The sequence below is a fragment of the Trachypithecus francoisi genome, unplaced genomic scaffold (genome assembly GCF_009764315.1).
Source record: "Trachypithecus francoisi isolate TF-2019V2 unplaced genomic scaffold, Tfra_2.0 Lachesis_group2, whole genome shotgun sequence".
Lineage (NCBI taxonomy): Eukaryota > Metazoa > Chordata > Mammalia > Primates > Cercopithecidae > Trachypithecus > Trachypithecus francoisi.
The window spans coordinates 114,729,762-114,748,003 of record NW_022681465.1 but is presented as its reverse complement, the minus strand read 5'-3'; the positions used below and the strand labels follow the sequence as shown (position 1 = coordinate 114,748,003).

General features: G+C 51.8%; 1 protein-coding gene across 1 annotated transcript in view; it reads left to right on the top strand.

Moving 5' to 3' along the window:
* Positions 1 to 18,242, top strand: part of COL23A1 (collagen type XXIII alpha 1 chain) — a 365,686-nt gene that overhangs the window by 52,033 nt on the left and 295,411 nt on the right. The window lies entirely within an intron of this gene.

Genomic DNA, 18,242 nt, shown 5'->3' with positions numbered 1-18,242 from the left:
TAGATTTTCCATGTATTGTCTACCATACCATCTATCAATAATTAGAGTTGTGTTTGTTCCTTTCTAATTCTTATGCTTTTTGTTCCTTTCACTTGATTCATTGCTTGGCAAAGACCTTCAGTAGTGCTGAATAGAATTGGAAATAGCAGGCTTGCTGGTTTTATAACTGAACTCAGAGGAAACATTGGAGGGCTTTTTAAAAAAGTGATGATTAGGTGTTAAAATTTGTCAAATAATGTTTCTGCATTTATGAGATGATCATATGACTTTTCTCCCTTTTTTCTGTCAAGACAGTGCATTACATTGATTGATTTTTAGGATGATAACCACCCTTGCATTCCTGGAATAAACACCAATTGGATGGGATATATTATTTTAATATGTTGCTGGATTCAATTTGCTAAAATTTTGTTTAGGGATTTGCATCGGTCTTTATGGAGAGATAGTCTAATACGTGTTCTTCTGTGGTCCAGTTTTGGTATAAGGTTATACTGGTCTCAGAACGAGTTAGGAATTGTTACCCCATTTCTGTTCTCTGGAAAAAATTGTGTAAGGTTTAGTGTTGCTTTTTTCTGAAGTGTTTGGAAGAATTTACTGGTGAAAATATCCAGGCCGAGGATTGTCTTTAGATTTTAAGTAATTACATCACATGTTTTAGTAGAGAACTGTGTTTCATTATTTCTTTCTTTTTTTTTTTTTTGAGACAGGGTCTCTCACTCTGTTACCCAGGCTGGAGTGCAATGGCACAATCTCGGCTCACTGCAACCTCCGCCTCCCGGTTTCAAGTGATTCTCCTGCCTCAGCCTCCCAAGAAGCTGGGATTACAGGTGCCTGCCACCACACCCAGCTAATTTTCATATCTTCAGTAAAGACGGGGTTTCACCAGGTTGGCCAGGCTGGTCTCAAACTCCTGACCTCAGGTGATCCACCCACCTCGACTTCCCAAAGTGCTGGGATTACAGGCGTGAGCCACCACTCTCAGCCTCGTTTCTTATAACAGCTTTATTAAGATACAAGTCAGATACCATACAGTTAATCTGTTTAAAGTATACAATTCAGTGGTTCTTAGAATAGACACAGAGTTATGCAACCACTTCCACAACTATTTTCAGAACATTTTCTTTGCCCCACGCAGAAACCCTGTACCCTTAGCCATTACCCCTCTAAGCCCTTTCCTACAGGCCCTGGCAACCACAAATCTATTTTATTTCTCTAAAGCCTTGCCTTTTCCAGACATCTCATGTAAATGGAATCACACAACGTAAGGCCTTTTTCATCCGGCTTCTTTTACTTAGCATAATGTTGTCAAGGTTCATCCATGCTGTACTATGTATCAGTACTGGATTCTTTTTTGTGGCTGAGTAATGTTCTGTTGGACGACTTCTCCACAGTATGTTTAATCCTTTCATCACTTGATGGGCATTTGGATTTGCACTGTTCGGCTATTATGAATAGTGCTGCCATGAACATTCTTGCGGAAGTGTGTGTGGGAACATATGTTTTCATTTCTCTTGGGTGGATACCTAGGAGTGGAATTGCTAACTCACGTGCTTCATTAGTTTTTATTGCTAAATAATAATAGGGATATACCAAAGTGTATTTAACAGCTACCTTATTGATGGGCATTTAGTTAAGTTTGCTGTGAAACAGTGCTCCAGGCTGTGCTACTCAAAATGTGGTTTGCAAATGGATGCCAGCCCTTGAACTGTTTGTTATGGTTCTCTAACAAGATTAGAATAGAAATGGAGAATGTGTGGAAACTTTTATAAGAGCAATTTAAACAGTAATTTTATGTCTGCTGAATCTAATTTTTTAATAAAATGGGCAAGTACTTTTACGTTTTTGGTTATTTACATTTTCATTTTTCTACCCCGTCATTTTAGTGTATTTTACAAAAGTGTGGGTCCCTGACGAACTGGAAGTTTAAAAAAAAAAAAAAACAAGGAGCTTTTCACTCCAGTTCGGTAGAGAGGCGTTAAGTTTCTTCTAGCGTGAGTTTCTGTAGGAATCTTCCTAGAGGTGGAATGCCCAGCTCTAAATGTTAAACAAGCCTTTGGGGGCTCCTGCGTGAGAAGGAGGGAGGAGGAGGGTCTCCCCTTCCATGTGAGAAGGAGGGAGGAGTGACTCCCCTTCAGCTCTGCGCTCAGGATGATGATAAGCTGTAGTACAGATGAATGGACAGACAGAATGCAGCATATCCGTGCAATAGTGTACAATCCAGCCTCAGAAAGGAAGGAAATTCTGGCACAGGCTGCAAACATGGATGAATTTGGAGGACGTTATGCTCGGTGAATAAGCAGTCACAACAGGACAAATACTGTGTGTTTCCACTCATAGGAGGTACCCGGGGTGAGTGCCAGGGGCTGGCCAGGGAGAATGGGGACAGCTTCTGTTTGGGAAGATGCAGAGTTCTGGAGGCGGACATGTTGATGGTGGCACGACAGTGTGAATGTACTTACTGCCACTGAGCTGTGCACTTATGGCTATGATGGGAAATGTCATGCCATGTATATTTTACCACTTGCACACACAGTTTTAGTAAAGAAGGGGCCTGTCATGGCCTTGCCCTGGCTGGATGCTGCCCCACAGCTACCTTCAGCAGATCGTGGTGTGCGTTTTACATAATCACCACCCAGACAAGAGAGGGACGGGCCCGGCCCTCACACCCGCTGAGTGGGGAGCCCGTGCCAGCACCCCCTGCCACAGACTCCCTCTGAGGACACCCCTTGTCCTCCGTCTGCTCCGGGCATCTGTGGACACCGTTCTCCTCTCCTCAGTACTAATTCTATGTGTGTGACTCAGGAAATACCGCTTGCCCTTCACCCAGCCCCACCTGGCCTCAGTGTCCCCATCTGTGAATTGCTGAGGCTAGTGGTTTCTGACTCTGAGTGCTGGAGCTCTTTCTTCTGGCAGAATCTGAATATGGCCCTGGGCCTCAAGCCCACATTAGGGCACCCCGAGGATGGGGCAGGGAGGGGGCCTCACAGGAACCTGATGGCATGTCTACAAGCCCCAGAGCCCAGAAGAGAAGTCTAGAGATGGGGACACGGGTGGTCAGGGGTGCTCCTCTCCCTGTCACCCCCGGCCTGTATGTGGGAACCCCTCCCTCCACTCCTTCCATGGAAATCATGTCACCTGCTGTGTTCCACAGCTCAGAAATGTGAGGAGTCTGGCCCAGGCCAGTGCCGTGTGTGTCTCTGAATGTAAGCGGGAGTGGACTGGAGGAGCAGAGGAGCAGCCGTCGGCAGTGAGGATGGGCCAGTGTGGCTCTGCAGGGTCAGACCCTAATGGCTGCTCCCAGTGCAGGCCCCGTGGTAGAACCATAAACCAGCCCAGGTGTCACCAGGGCCTGGGGCAGAGGGTTCAGTAGAGCTGTGGCTGCCAAAAGCTCACATCTGGCTCTCCAGCCCTGACCCAAATGTGTATCCTCCGCCCGCTCAGTACATGCCCACCGCCCCGGGAAACCTTTGAGCCACCCCAGCCCCTCCCAGAGCCTCTGCAGGGTCATCATCGCTTTCAAGAATGGAACCGAGCTGCACAGGGATGCCCTCATCGCGCCCTGAATGGGCCTATGCAGCAGGTAGCAGAGCTCAGGGCCTGGGACTCGGTGCTGTGGGCCCAGAAGTGTGAGGCCATCAGGCTTGGGAGGCTCCCAGCAGGCCTCGGACCTTGCAGGGGACTGAGGGTAACTGACTGCACCTGTCCATGGTCTGGACGATGCATCTGGTGATTGGTCCTTATTATACGACCTGTAGGCAGTGTGGACCCTGGAGCAGAGTAGCAGCCGCACCTGGGACCCTGATATCAGATTCAGGCCGTGTGGGTTTTGTCAGCATAGCGAGAAACTGTGTTAGAGTTTCCCGGTGATGTGGTTGGGATGTAAGAGGCTCTCTAAGCCCCACTTGGGGCTTTCCACACCGGTCCATCCCCTGGACTGGCAGGCTGCCGTTGTCCCCATCTCTTCATGGTCCTCCCGTGAGGTGGCAGGCAGACCGGGGAAGCCACGCTTCCCGAACACCCCCGTGGCACGAGCCGCATCCCCAGCCGAGGGTGACGACAACCTTGTGGGAATGGCAGTGAATTATTCCTCAAGGGAGATTTCTGTATTGAAGGCCCATCCTTCTCAGCGGCTGCCTTGCTGGTGGCCTCAGAGCCAGGGACAGCCTCTGGCAGACCAGATCCCTGGAGACAGTTTCTACCTCAGAGGATTGTCAGCATTTTCCCTGGAGAAACAGGAAAGCCCGGGGCCTGGCCCTTCTTGCCCTGGTGGGTCATCACCCTTTTGAGTCCTGGGAATCCAGTGGTCAGAACAAACAGTGGCAAACGGTGTCTGGAATCCCCTGACTGGGACCCTCACACTGGCCAGGCACCCCCCTTCCACCACAGATATGGCCTGACCTAAGGCCCACATGACGGGATGCCCACCCTCTCAGTACCCTCTCCACGATGGGGCTGGTGACTCTGGCTCAGGTGAGCACTTGGCACCTCTTTTCTTGGCTCCGTGAACTTCGTGCTGAGCACACGGCCCCCCTTCAGACGGGATGCAGGGTGATGGGTCTGCCTCCAGCTCCTGGAGCCACATCCCACCTCTGGTTCTTTCCCAGTGTTTGCATGTTCCTGGGACCATGCCTTGTGTTTCTGTAGCCCAGGCTTCTAACCCTGGCCTGGAGGGGCTGAGGCACCAGGGTTCCCTGTGAGCCACCAGCTGGGCCTCTGGGCTGCACGCTGCCTGGCACACGGTACACAGAGCGCCCTCAGAGGCCTCATCTTGTCTGGTGCTCACAGGAGCATGCTCAGCTGGTGGCCTTGCCCAGACCCACAGAGTGCTGGAGCCAGAAGGGACCTGGGTGTAAGCCGGGCTTGGCAGCCTGTTAGTAGATGAGGAAGCCAGGACTCTGAGAACCTCAGGGGCTTCAGCATGAGTTCTGGAGTCAGAAGGAAGCTGTGGGCCGGGCACGGTGGCTCACACCTGTAATCCCAGCACTTTGGGAAGCTGAGGCAGGCAGATCACGTGAGGTCAGGAGTTCGAAACCAACCTGGTCAACATGGTAAAACCCCGTCTCTGCTAAAAATACAAAAAATTAGCCAGCTGTGGTGGCGGGCGCCTGTAATCCCAGCTACTGGGGAGACTGAGGCAGGAGAACCCCAGAGGCATAGGTTGCAGTGAGCCGAAATCATGCCCCTGTACTCCAGCCTGGGCAACGAAAGTGAAACTCTGCCTCGAAAAAAAAAACAAAAGAGAAAGAAAATAAGAAAGAATCTGTGGATTTTAAGCAAAATTATGTAAAGTAACCTTTTTTTTTTTTTTTTTTTTTTTTTTTTTTTGAGACGGAGTCTCGCTCTGTCACCCAGGCTGGAGTGCAGTGGCGCGATCTCGGCTCACTGCAAGCTCCGCCTCCCGGGTTTACGCCATTCTCCTGCCTCAGCCTCCCGAGTAGCTGGGACTACAGGCGCCCGCCATCTCGCCCGGCTAATTTTTTGTATTTTTTAGTAGAGACGGGGTTTCACCGTGTTAGCCAGGATGGTCTCGATCTCCTGACCTCGTGATCCACCCGTCTCGGCCTCCCAAAGTGCTGGGATTACAGGCTTGAGCCACCGCGCCCGGCCAAAGTAACCTTTTTTAGTCAACAGGAAATGGGCTACCTACCTGGTAGAGTTTTTATGGGGATTTAATAAGAGAGTGTTGGGCGGGGCCTGGACTGTAATCTGGTCATGTTCACGTGCTCTCTACGCCCTTTTCTTTTCTATTTTTTTCTTTGAGAGGGAGTCTTGCTCTGTTGCCCAGGCTGGAGTGTAATAGTGCAATCTTGGCTGACTGCAACCTCCGCCTCCCGGGTTCAAGCAATTCTCCTGCCTCAGCCTCCCAAGTAGCTAGGACTACAGGCGTGCGCCATTATGCCTGGCTAATTTTTATATTTTTAGTAGAGATGGGATTTCACCATGTTGGTCAGGCTGGTCTCGAACTCCTGACCTTGTGATCTGCCTGCTTCGGCCTACAGGCATGAGCCACCGTGCCTGGCATCTGTGGGCTATTTCTGACTTGGCCTGTGAGGGATGGGGCTGAGCCCAGTGCCCCTTCCCTTAAACCATGCAGTGGACAGAGATTTATGTCCCTGCAAATTCATATAGCAAAATCTTCACCCTGAAGGCGGGGGTGTTGGGAGGCGGGGCCTTTGGAAGGTGATTGAGTCATGAGGGTGGAGCCCTCGTGAGTGGCATTATTGCGCGTATGAAATGGACCCAGAAGGGCCTGTTGTTCCTTCCACTGTGTGAAGGTACCGTGAGAAGATGGTTGTCTGTGAGGACTCAGGCCCTCACTGGTCTCTGAGCCTGTGGCACCTTTGATCTTGGACTTCCCAGCTTTCAGAACTACAAGAAATAAATGTTGTTTATGAGCCGCCCAGTCTGTGGTATTTTGTTATCACAGCCCCAGTGGCCTGAGGCATGCAGAATTCGGGGCCATTCAACATTAATGGGGAGACTGTCAGGTTATTTGTAGCCTCTGGGAGGTGGGGCCTGCGAGTGATTTGAAGGAAGGAGAGAGTTTGCTGATACTGGACCAGACTCCAGGGTGGGAGGAAGTTTTGGTGTGAGGTTCACACTGGGTGTCCACTGAAGCTGCCCTAAGGAATGAGCTTCCTTTTCGATAGATGAATGATACAAAATATTTTTATATATTCATTCAGTGGAACATTATTCAACCTTAAAAAGCAAGGAAACGACTGGGTGTGGTGGCTCACGCCTGTAATCCCAGCACTCTGGGAGGCTGAGGCAGGTGGATCACGAGGTCAGGAGTTCAGACCAGCTTGTCCAATATTGTGAAACCCCATCTCTACTAACACATACAAAAATTAGCTGGGCATGGTGGTGTGCGTAGTCCCAGCTACTTGGGAGGCTGAGGCAGGAGAATCACTTGAACCCAGGAGTTGGAGCTTGTGGTGAGCCGAGATCGCACCACTGCACTCCAGCCTGGGGTACAGAGCGAGACTCCATCTTAAAAAATAAAGAAACTCTGACACATGCTACAACATGGATGAAGCTTGAGGATGTTATGCTGAGTAAAATAAGCCCGTCACAAAAGACACATACTGTAGGATTCCACTTCATGAAGTAGTTAGAATAGTCCTGGAGAAGAAGTGGAGTCCTGGTTGCCAGGGGCTGGGGAAGTTACCACTTCATGGGCACAGAGTTTCAGTGTGGATGATGAAAACATTCTAGAAACGGATGGCGGTGGTGGTTGCACAACATTGTGAATGTACTTAATGCCAGTGAATTGTGCACTTAAAAATAGCTAAAATGGTAACTTTTAGGCTACATGCACTTTACCGAAATAGAAAAAATTGTTTCATCTATACAGCCTCAGAGCTTCCTAGTTCTCAGATGACCAAAGTAGTCACAATCTCATTTTTCCTTAGAATCCCCTGTGAGGCAAGCATTTCCCCATCTTACAGGCAGGAAAAGTGACTCTCAGAGGGGCTAAGTGATGCTCCAGCAAGGCGGGGTTTAAGGGAGAGAGCAGAGGAGCTTCCAGCCAGGGACCCCGCAGCTCAGGGGCTTCACCGACAGTCCTTGATTCCACACAGTTCTGAAGGCTGGAGGTCTGTGATCAGGGCGCCACATGGTCAGGTTCTGGCGAGGCCTCTACTCCTGGCTTGTAGGCAGCTGCCGTCTTGCCACATCCTCACGTGTCAGAAAGAGAAGGCGCTCTTGCCTTTCCCACCTCTTCCTGTAATGACCCAAATCCCGTCACTGGGGCCCTGTCCTCATCACTGCAGGTACGCCTGATTACCTCCCAAAGCCCCGTCTCCAAGTACCATCTTCACAGTTGGGATTAGGGGTTCAACATGTGCATTTTTCTGGGGAGCACAACACCCAGTCCACGGTGCCCATTCACTTGCATGTGTCCTTGGAAAAGTCTCTTAAATGCCTCAGCTTCCCCTTCTGTAAAATGGGAACAGTAATAGCCCCTCGCCTGTATGGGGTTTCTGTTTGACTCGAGTGAAGTGACAGGTGCAGATGGCTCTGTAAGCTGCATCTTGTCGGGCTCGGCTGAGTCTGTGTCTCTGGACTGTTTTTTCCTGGGGCACCTTAGGGGCCCTTTTAGCTGCATATGGGCAGCATTTGGTCTGAGGGCAGTTCTGCTGCTCCCTTTGTTAAGGCTGCTCCTAAAAAGGCCACTTCCCTCCCCAGGTTTTCAGTCACAAAATGAGCCTCTCCCAGGGGCCTTGCCCAAGATATGGTTACTAAAGGTTCCTTTTAATGACCTGATTGTTTGTAAAGGGACAACCTGATTAAGTCAACGGTCTGGCAAACAGTGTGCCTGGAGCACATCCCTCAGTTGGAGGCTCAGCTTTTCGGATGGAGGTTACTCAGATCTCGGCTGGAACGGGACCAAAAAAGGGAGTCTCCGAGTGAGCTCTGCCCATGTCGGCAGATGGCACACCCCAGCCAGCCAGCACTCATGGGATGTGGCTGGTTCCACTGGGGGCCACCCTGCATCTGGCTGTCAGCTGGGGGCTGTGTCACCCACAGTGTCTCACCCTTCTGAGGGCTCAGGCAGCCCACCTTGAGTTTGGTGGTGTAGCTCGGTGACTCCAGGACTCAGAGGAGAACTAGGCACCTTTCACGCTGCACCAGCCAGAGGGAGCATGCAGGATGCCAGGGCAGGATCGCTTAGAAGGCTGAGGATGGGCAAGGATGTACTTGCTGGCAACAAGGGCAGCCTAGCAGGGCAGTGGGAAGCTCTCTCAGCTTGGCCCCTGGTAGTTACATCTCAGTTTCATGGTTTTTGGCAACAATAACAAAATAAGTTGGGAAGACCACAGTAGGAACTTTGAATCCAGTGCAGTCTAAAAGCCAGCCTATCTGTTAGGCTTTCATTTGGCTGCCACCAACAGAATCCCTGACTTAAACATATGGGGATTATCTTCTTGCAGGATGGTAATTCCAGAGGCGGGAAGTCCGCGGCTGGTGTATCTGCTCAGGGGTGTTTCAGGATCCCAGCCTCTTTTAATCTTTCCATCTCTCCATCCTTAACAGGCAGACCTTCATCTTGACAGAGCTTGGTCAGGCCACAGGGGTTTGGAATGAGAGTTGTGTCAGCCCCAGGCAGGTCATGCAGAGAGCACTAGACATGCAATCAAGAGACCTGGGTTCCCACCCCACACCGGGTCACCTTGGGGCAAGTCACTGCCATCTTCTGGACCTTTCCCAGGTTTCAAATTCAGCATTCCTGTTCTTTCATGCTGATTTTCAGTATTCCAGAATTCAACAGAGGCTCGACTTCTCGGGCAAGACTGTAGAAAAGTGGTCCCTTCCATCTTGTTCCCATTATCTATTGCTGTGGTACAAATGATCCCAAAAGTTTGTAGCTTAAAATGCTTATTTCGGCCGGGCACGGTGGCTCACGCCTGTAATTCCAGCACTTTGGGAGGCTGAGGCAAGTGGATTACCCGAGGTCGCAAATTTGAGACCAGCGTGACCAACATGGAGAAACCCCGTCTCTACTAAAAATACAAAATTAGCCGGGTGTGGTGGTGCATGCCTGTAATCCCAGCTACTTGGGAGGCTGAGGCAGGAGAATTGCATGAACCCAGGAGATGGAGGTTGCAATGAGCCGAGATCGCACCATTGCACTCCAGCCTGGGTGACAAGAGCAAAACTCCACCTCAAAGAAATAATGCTTATTTCATTCATGAATCTTCAATTTCATTAGGGCTCAGTGAAGATAGCTGGTCTCTGCTCTACTCGGTGTCAGCTGGGAGGGAGGCTAGAACAAGGCTGGGGCTGGGATCCTCTGAAGGCTCGCTCACTCACCTGTCTGGCAGTTATGCTGGATGGTGGCAGGGACCTCAGCTGGGGGAAGCTGTGGCTGCAACATCTACACCTGATCTTCGGTCTGGCTGCTTGGCCTCCTTACAACATAGCCACTGGGTTCTAAGGGTGAGGGAGCTGGGAGGAGGCTGCATCGCCTTTCCTAAGTGGCCCAGGAAGCCATGCAGTATCACCCTGTCACTTTCTCTTCATTAGAAGCAAGTGATTTAGTCTGGTTCATATTCAAAGGGGACAGAAGTTAGACTCTGCCTTTTTTTTCTTTGAAACAGGTCTCTCTCTGTCACCCAGACTTGAGTGCAGTGGCATAAACTTGGCTCACTGCAGTCCCCACTTCCCAGGGTCAAGTGATCCTCCCACCTCAGCCTCCTGAGTATCTGGGACTACAGGCATGCACCACTGCACCCAGCTAATCTTTTTTATTTTTAGCAGAGACGGAGTGTTGCCGTATTGCTCAGGCTGGCCTTGAACTCCTGGGCTCAAATGATCCTTCCACTCCAGCTTCCCAAAGTGCTGGGATTATAGGTTGAGCCACCACACCTGGCCCACACTCTGCCTTTTGATGGGAAGAATCTCAAAAAATGTGTGGACCTGCTTAAAACCCCTGTGCATCTGCAGGTTTCAAATTCAGCGTTCCTGTTCTTTCATGCTGACTTTCAGTATTCCGAAATTCAACAGAGGCTCGACTTCTCAGGGCAAGACTGTAGAAACACTGTTACGGAACAGGTTTTATCAGACATGGACTTCTTTGGAAAGCCCAGGCCTGGCTGCTAGAGCGGGATCTTCCTTCGTCTTAAAAGTTAAACAATACCTGGTTGATTTTGAGAGTTGCTACCTTCCAACACAAGACTTGAGAGTTGTTATCCAGCAGTGTTTGAAGTGTGCACTATGATCACAGTTCATCCACGCGCTTCTGCTGGCCCTTTCTTGTGTGCCTGGCACCATGCTAGACATGAGGAGTTTAAATCAGGCCTGAGGTCTGGCCGCATTCACGGGAGATGTGTAGTTTGGCTGGGGAGACAGAGCCCTGGGAGCGCTTCTGCCTGTGAAGTCAGCGGTGCCTGCTTTCAGTCTGTGTCCCTCGTGTCCACCCTGGGCTTGGCACGGAGGGAGCATCCTTCCCTCTATTGGTCAGTAATAGAAACTTAACTCTGAGTGGCGTTACTAAATAAAAAACATGAATTTTGTTTGTTTGATTTTGGTTGACGTAACTAGAAAGGCCACGGGTGGATTTCTCACTTCAGGCGTCACTGGGTGCCAGGACTGAAGGGATGACTCCTCCCTGCACCTCTGTGTTACACAGTCACACTGTGGCCCCCAAGAAACCAGGAGTGAAGGGACGACTCCTGCCCGCACCTCTGTGTTATACAGTTACACTGTGGCCCCCGAGAAACCAGGAGTGAAGGGACGACTCCTGCCCGCACCTCTGTGTTACACAGTTACACTGTGGCCCCCGAGAAACCAGGACTGAAGGGATGACCCCTCCCCGCACCTCTGTGTTACGCAGTCACACTGTGGCCCCCAAGAAACCAGGAGTGAAGGGACGACTCCTGTCCACACCTCTGTGTTACACAGTTACACTGTGGCCCCCGAGAAACCAGGTCTGTGACGGTCACGCCACATGCAGTTCCCTCCCACACTGACTCTGGGCTTCACTGTGATTTGTTTTGGCCAACTGGACACTAGCAAGTGTGATACAAGTAGAGGCTTGATGAGCCACTTGCTCATTAGGGTTGTCCTCTTGCAACACATCCTCACGGAATCCAGCCACCCAGACACAAAGGAGCCCAGGGCTAGACTGTCACCGCATACACACCACATGGAGAGAGTCCTTGGAGAACAAGGCCGTGTCAGACATTCCAGACATCTTAGATAAGCTCCCTAAGGAGGACAGCAGCGAGGGACCTCAGCCGTAGCTCTACAGGGCAGAATCGCCCAGCCCAGCCCTGCGAGGCCGTAGAATCCTAAGAAACAATGAATTGATGCTTTAGGTCACTGCATTTTGGGTCATGTTGTTTTGAGGTGATAGGTAACTGATACACCGTCTCTAAGCAGTAGCAAGACAAGAACTCTGGGATCAGAAATCCCAGTGGACACAAAGCGCCTCTTCCCTTCATTTTGGGAGAAGAGTCCAAGCATTGAAGGATTGACTCAGTTTTTTTATTGAGATGGAGTTTCCATCTTGTTGTCCAGGCTGGAGTGCAGTGACGTAATCTCAGCTCATTGGAACCTCCGCCTCCCGGGTTCAGGCAATTCTCCTGCCTCCACCTCCCGAGTGGCTGGGATTACAGGCATGTGCCGCCATACCGGCTGATTTTGTATTTTTAATAGAGATAGGGTTTCTCCATGTTGGTCAGGCTGGTCTCGAACTCTGACCTCGTGATCCACCCACCTCAGCCTCCCATCCCAAAGTGCTGGGATTATAGGCGTGAGCCACCGTGCCTGGCCTTGACTCACATTTAACGAGTGCAAGTCACTTGCTCATCTGGAACTCATCACTGTGGCCAGGGAGTGAAGACCAGCCCAGAGGTGTGCGCCCATCCCTGAAGCGAGTGGGGAGTGGGGTCAGTCCCACTCAGCCCCGTGACCTGGGATGGGGGAAGGCAGGGAGAAAAATGAGGCCGTCATTGCAGTAAAGGGGGGGGGGGCAGCAGAGACAGCAGAAACCACCGCAGGTCTCCCCGTAGGGAGTGCGCGAGACGGTGAAAGGGTGGATGAGTAATCGTGAGTGGGCTTAGGTGACGAAGAGCTTTAATGAGGGCCAACATTTAAGCCAGGACTTGTCCCAGGTGAGGTGCAAGGGTTTCCAGGGGGTGAGCAAGCTGAGGGGTAGAACAGGCGACAGAAGGCCAGAGGCGGGGACTGGTGCCGTCCCAGTGCCGGGAGCAGGAACCGTGTCTGAGGTGCACAGACGTCGCCGCCGAAAGCCCTGGTGTTTGCCAAAATGCCACTTGTGTTTTAGGCCTTCCCCTTGAATGTGAAATTCGGTTTTATGTTCAGAAAAGTGTCCAGGTGTTTCTGATTCATTTGCACTTAAGTCATCCTTTTGTGTGTGTGAGTGTGGGGCGCTATTTCATGCCAAGAAATCCTGGAAACATTTTATCTTGGCGTTTTCCATTTTGGGCTCTATCTGAGGAACAAGATGCTGCATTTGCCTGGGGCCAAGCCCATCCGCCTTTGGCCCGGTTTCCAGTATCCAGGCTGCAGGGAGCCAGGCAGGGGCATGGGCAGGGGCATCTGAGTGGCAGCTTGTAGTGGAAGGCAGTGGGGTCTCCGGGAGCACACAGAGCATGCACTAAGGGCTGACTGAGGTTGTGCTCCACTGGGGATGTGCAGTTGTCTCCAGCTCTTTGCAGAGGCCACCCCTCCCCGGCCCCTCGTTGGTAACCGAGTCATGAGGACAGTTTGTACGTGATGCTGTGCCCATGCAAGCTCGGGACACACTGTCCACCCGGGTCAGCCACCTCCTGGAAATAGAACGTGAGCAGAAGACATTCTCTTGGAAGGCTGCGGGGTGCCCGGAGGCCCCTTGGAGCTGGCAGAGGCCCAGGGAAGAGAGATGAGGGAGTCAGCCGCTGATCTCAGGACAGACAGATGGAAAAGGCCACGGTTCTTCACACAGGAAGTCAGGAGGCTGGAGGGACGATGTGGAAACATCTAGACCCCGGCTGTTTCACCTGAGAACGGAAGGGAGAGCTCTCAGCGCGAGGGTGGATGACAGTCAGCTCAGACCAGCCCCAGGTCTAGCACTTTTGCTACAGCATGCCCGGAACTGCCCCTGACTCTGCTCACCGAGAGCCCCTCGCCTTGCTGCCTCCCCGAGCCCTGCTTGTCCACACCCATCTGGGCTGCACTTCCTGGGGCCCAACTACCCCCTTTTTTGACTTGGCCTTGACCCTCTTCAACACCAAGTGCCCTGCAGGATGTGGCTTGGGTTCTGGACTCAGCTTCCTCTCCCCGTCCTGGCTGTAATTGGCCTGGGCCCTCTCCTGCCTACCACGGCACTCTGGGGTGCTAGGACCAAGGAGGCCGTCTTTTTGGAAGGCAGCGGTTTGAATGAGTAAGGATAGGAACAGTTGCATACAGCAGTTAGTGGAATAAACAGGAATGCAGGAGCCTACAGTGGACTCACTCTTTCACCCTTCCAGCTGCCATTTATGGATCCAGCCTCATGTCTGGATAGCAGAGGAGTGAGGCTGAGAGAACACTGGGGGCTGCCATCTGAGTTTGAATCCACATTTCGGGGCTCAGGTCCTTTATGGCTTGCCTGAACCCCCTCTATCCTTGACCCCTGGACCGAGCAATGGAAACACCCCATTGTAGACTCACTCCCTGGCCCCTCTCTTCCCCTGAGAAGCTCCAAGGCAGCATCAGGACTCTTTTTATTGCGGGTGACAGAAACATGACTCAGACTGGTGTCAGCATCGAAGGGAACTTACTGGGCTCTGGAGTTTGCTGGTTTCAGGAGCCGCAGATATCCTCCTGGTGGACTTGCTGACCTCTGGGCTCTGCAGTCCTCTGTGTTGGCCTCATTCTCAGCAGACACTTCCCCACCAGGCCCATGTCCTTCCCGCTCAGCATGCCAGCAGAGTCCCATAGAGGATGTTCCCTGGTCCAGCCACAGCCACATGTCCCGTGAGCCTGTCACTGTAACTGAGAGGGTGTGGGGCTTTCCTTGGCCCCTCAGGTCGGGTGATAGAGTCAGCTCCTGCAGACCCATATGGGCTGAACCAGGCAAAGGGGCAGTTCCCCGGGGCAGCCAGAAGGGTACTACTGGAAGTATGGGAAGGATGTTGGAAAGGCAAAACCCACAGGAGTTGACCCCAGGGCCTACTCTCTCCCACATGCTTTTCCTGCTCATTCCCTGGCCCTCTGCCCTCTCTCCTCGAGGACTCCGAGCCTCACCTCCTCCAGGAAGCCCTCTTGGATTACTCCAGCCCTTGTGCTTTCTTCCTTCCCAGCACTCCCAGGACCCTCGCCTCCACTGGGCCTGCCTGTGCAGTGCTGACTACCTCAAGCTGTTGCCATCTTCAAGTTTGTATGAGTCTGCTTTCCTGTAGAGGTATATGGAGGTCTTGAGGGCAGGCCTGTGTTCCTGAGGTGGCTGATGAGGTATAAAGAGCTTTGGGCTCTTCTCCAGTGCCTCTGGCCTAGGCCATGCTTCGCCTGTGGATACATTATACCTGATCTTCATTTTTCTATGTTGATGATGTTTTTCCTGTGGGCCTTGTGACACATTATCTTTTTCCATTTTGCACTGATTTTTTTAGGTAAAGCCTTTGGGTCCTGAGGTCTGCACGCTGTCTCGCCATTTCTTACCAGTCGTGTGAGCTTAGCTGAGTTATTTAACGTCTTGTTGACCTAGTTTCTTTCTTCATCTTAGAAAGAAAACACGTAGCATAAAGAGTTTCGCAGTGTAACGGGTGGTGTGCATGTAAATGGAGTCCCGCAGAGTGCCGGGCTCCCAGACAGCTGTTGAATGAATGAATGACTGCACTGCTGTGTGAGTGAGTGAGTGAATGCATCTGTGGGTCTGTTGTGGAGCCCATGGCTTGTTAGGACTCTAGACACCAGCCCTTATGAAAAAAGAAGGCCCTACTTCATGGGCGTAGGAGGCGTCAGGCAGGCAGCAGGGCAAGAGCCAGCCCTGCCTCGGGTCAGCGTGGCCTGGAAGTCGGCCAGGTCTGCAGGAGAATGGGCAGGTGTGGCCAGGTGGTCCATGGGGGAGGAGGCTGGTACGGGCCAGAGCTGGTCAGGTCAAGGCCCGACTATTTCCAGGACCTTTGCCTGTGCTGAGCATAAGTTATTTTTTCTGGATGCATCTATCCACCGTCCTTTCTGTGACAGTTCCCTGATTTCCCTTTGGGTAAAGCCCTTACCCCATTCCCAAGCTATGTATCTTGGGGTAGGCTGACCCCACCACCAGGCTCTGGTGATACCCACGTGACCCAGTTATTCTCATAAGAGACAGATTCTAGGATTTTCCTGGAACTTCTGAACTAGAGAGGGTGTCTTTCCACTGAGGAGAGCTGGCAGGATGTGCTCTGGAGCTGCGGGGGGCCACGATGTGAAGAGGGCTCCCCTGGCAATGAAGCCAACATGGAGGAAACAGAGCAGATAGATGGGGAAGGAGAGAGCCCTGGTGATGTCATTGGCATGCCTGGATCCAGCCAGACTTGAATCTTCCTGGATTTTTCAGTCAAGAGGGGCAGTACGTTCTCTTTGTTCTTTAAGCTAGCGTGACCCAGGTTCTCACCCTTGGAGATAAAGGTCCTGGCTGATACACCGCCCTACTGAAAGCAGTTGTGCCCCAGAGACCCTCACCATATGACAAAGAACCAGTATCCCCACGGATGACACAGAACCAGTATCCCCGCGGACACTCATTCCTGTGGAGGTTTGTATTTTTGAAGTCCTTGTCAGAGATCATGAAAAAGAAGGGTGGTTGATAGGAGAGGTCTCAGGAAACAGTGGTTGCAGTGAGTGACAGCCGTGTTCACAGGGCAGGTAGCGGAACCTGCCTCTCCCGGGTGACAGCTCAGGTGGTGTTGCGACTCCATCCCACAGTGATCCTTGGGAGAACAAGGATGTCAGAATCTGGAATGTGTGTTGCCTACATTGTGCAGAGTTTCCTAACGATTGTTCATCATTCAAGGTCTCTGAATTTTTTTCAGGGTGTGCTGGTTTACATATGCTGTTGGTTTGGTGATGGAAACAATTATGGGTGCTGATAAAGCATGGCAATAAATGAAAGGAAATGACAGGAAAGCACCAGTCCTTGAGCTTCCATGGACACAGAGATGAAGATTTCCATCTGTGGCTAAACGGGAGCAGAGCTTTGGAGGTGCTCCTGGTCGGTCGGTTCCCAGTGATATGTTCAACTCCAGGCCATGTAGATTGCTCAGAATTTGTGCACATCATAGAGGTTTCTCTTTCTTTTTCTTTTTTTCTTTTCCTTTTTTTTTTTTTGAGACAGAGTTTCATTCTTGTTGCCCAGGCTGGAGTGCAATGGCGCGGTCTCAGCTTGTGCAACCTCCGCCTCCCAGGTTCAAGTGATTGTCCTGCCTCAGCCTCCCAAGTAGCTGGGATTACAGGCGCTCGCCACCACGCCCAGCTATTTTTTTTTTTTGAGACGGAGTCTCGCTCTGTCTCCCGGGCTAGAGTGCAGTGGCTGGATCTCGGCTCACTGCAAGCTCCACCTCCTGGGTTTACGCCATTCTCCTGCCTCAGCCTCCCGAGTAGCTGGGACTACAGGCGCCCGGCTAGTTTTTTTTGTATTTTTTAGTAGAGACGGGGTTCACCGTTTTAGCCAGGATGGTCTCAATCTCCTGACCTCGTGATCCGCCGTCTCGGCCTCCCAAAGTGCTGGGATTACAGGCTTGAGCCACCGTTTTTTTTTTTTTTTTTTTTGAGATGGAGTCTCGCTGTGTCGCCTAGGCTGGAGTGCAGTGGCCGGATCTCAGCTCACTGCAAGCTCCGCCTCCGGGTTCCCGCCATTCTCCCGCTCAGCCTCCGAGTAGCTGGGACTACAGGCGCCCGCCACCGCGCCCGGCTAGTTTTTTTGTATTTTTAGTAGAGACGGGGTTTCACCGTGTTAGCCAGGAGGGTCTCGATCTCCTGACCTCGTGATCCGCCCGCCTCGGCCTCCCAAAGTGCTGGGATTACAGGCTTGAGCCACCGCGCCCGGCCTTTTTTTTTTTTAAGTAGAGACGGAGTTTCATCATGTTGGCCAGGCTGGTCTTGAACTCCTGACCTCAGGTGATCTGCCTGCCTCAGCCTCCCAAAGTGCTGGGATTACAGGCATGAGCTACCATGCCCGGCCGGAGTTTTTTTTTTTTGTTTTTTTTTTGTTTTGTTTTTTTTTTTTTTGAGACGGAGTCTTGCTCTGTCGCCCGGGCTGGAGTGCAGTGGCCGGATCTCAGCTCACTGCAAGCTCCGCCTCCCGGGTTTACGCCATTCTCCTGCCTCAGCCTCCCGAGTAGCTGGGACTACAGGCGCCCGCCACCTCGCCCGGCTAGCTTTTTGTATTTTTTTAGTAGAGACAGGGTTTCACCGTGTTAGCCAGGGTGGTCTCAAACTCCTGACCTCGTGATCCGCCCGTCTCGGCCTCCCAAAGTGCTGGGATTACAGGCTTGAGCCACCGCGCCCGGCCCGGAGTTTTTTTACATTCAGTTCTGGACGTAGATGAGAGGCTGGGCCAGGGAAATAGAGTGTAGGGCAGGGGGAGCCTGACTTATTACTGAAATGATCTCTGTGTTAAAATGGAACCATAAAGCCATGCTTGGGGTCCAGAGCGTCAAGGTGGATCTTCTTGTCAGAGACTTGGGGGGAGACTTGAATGGGAAGGATGCCCTTCGGCAGAGCTCACTGGCAGTCCCTGGAGGCCACCTCTGGTCCTGGGCAGTGCCCTT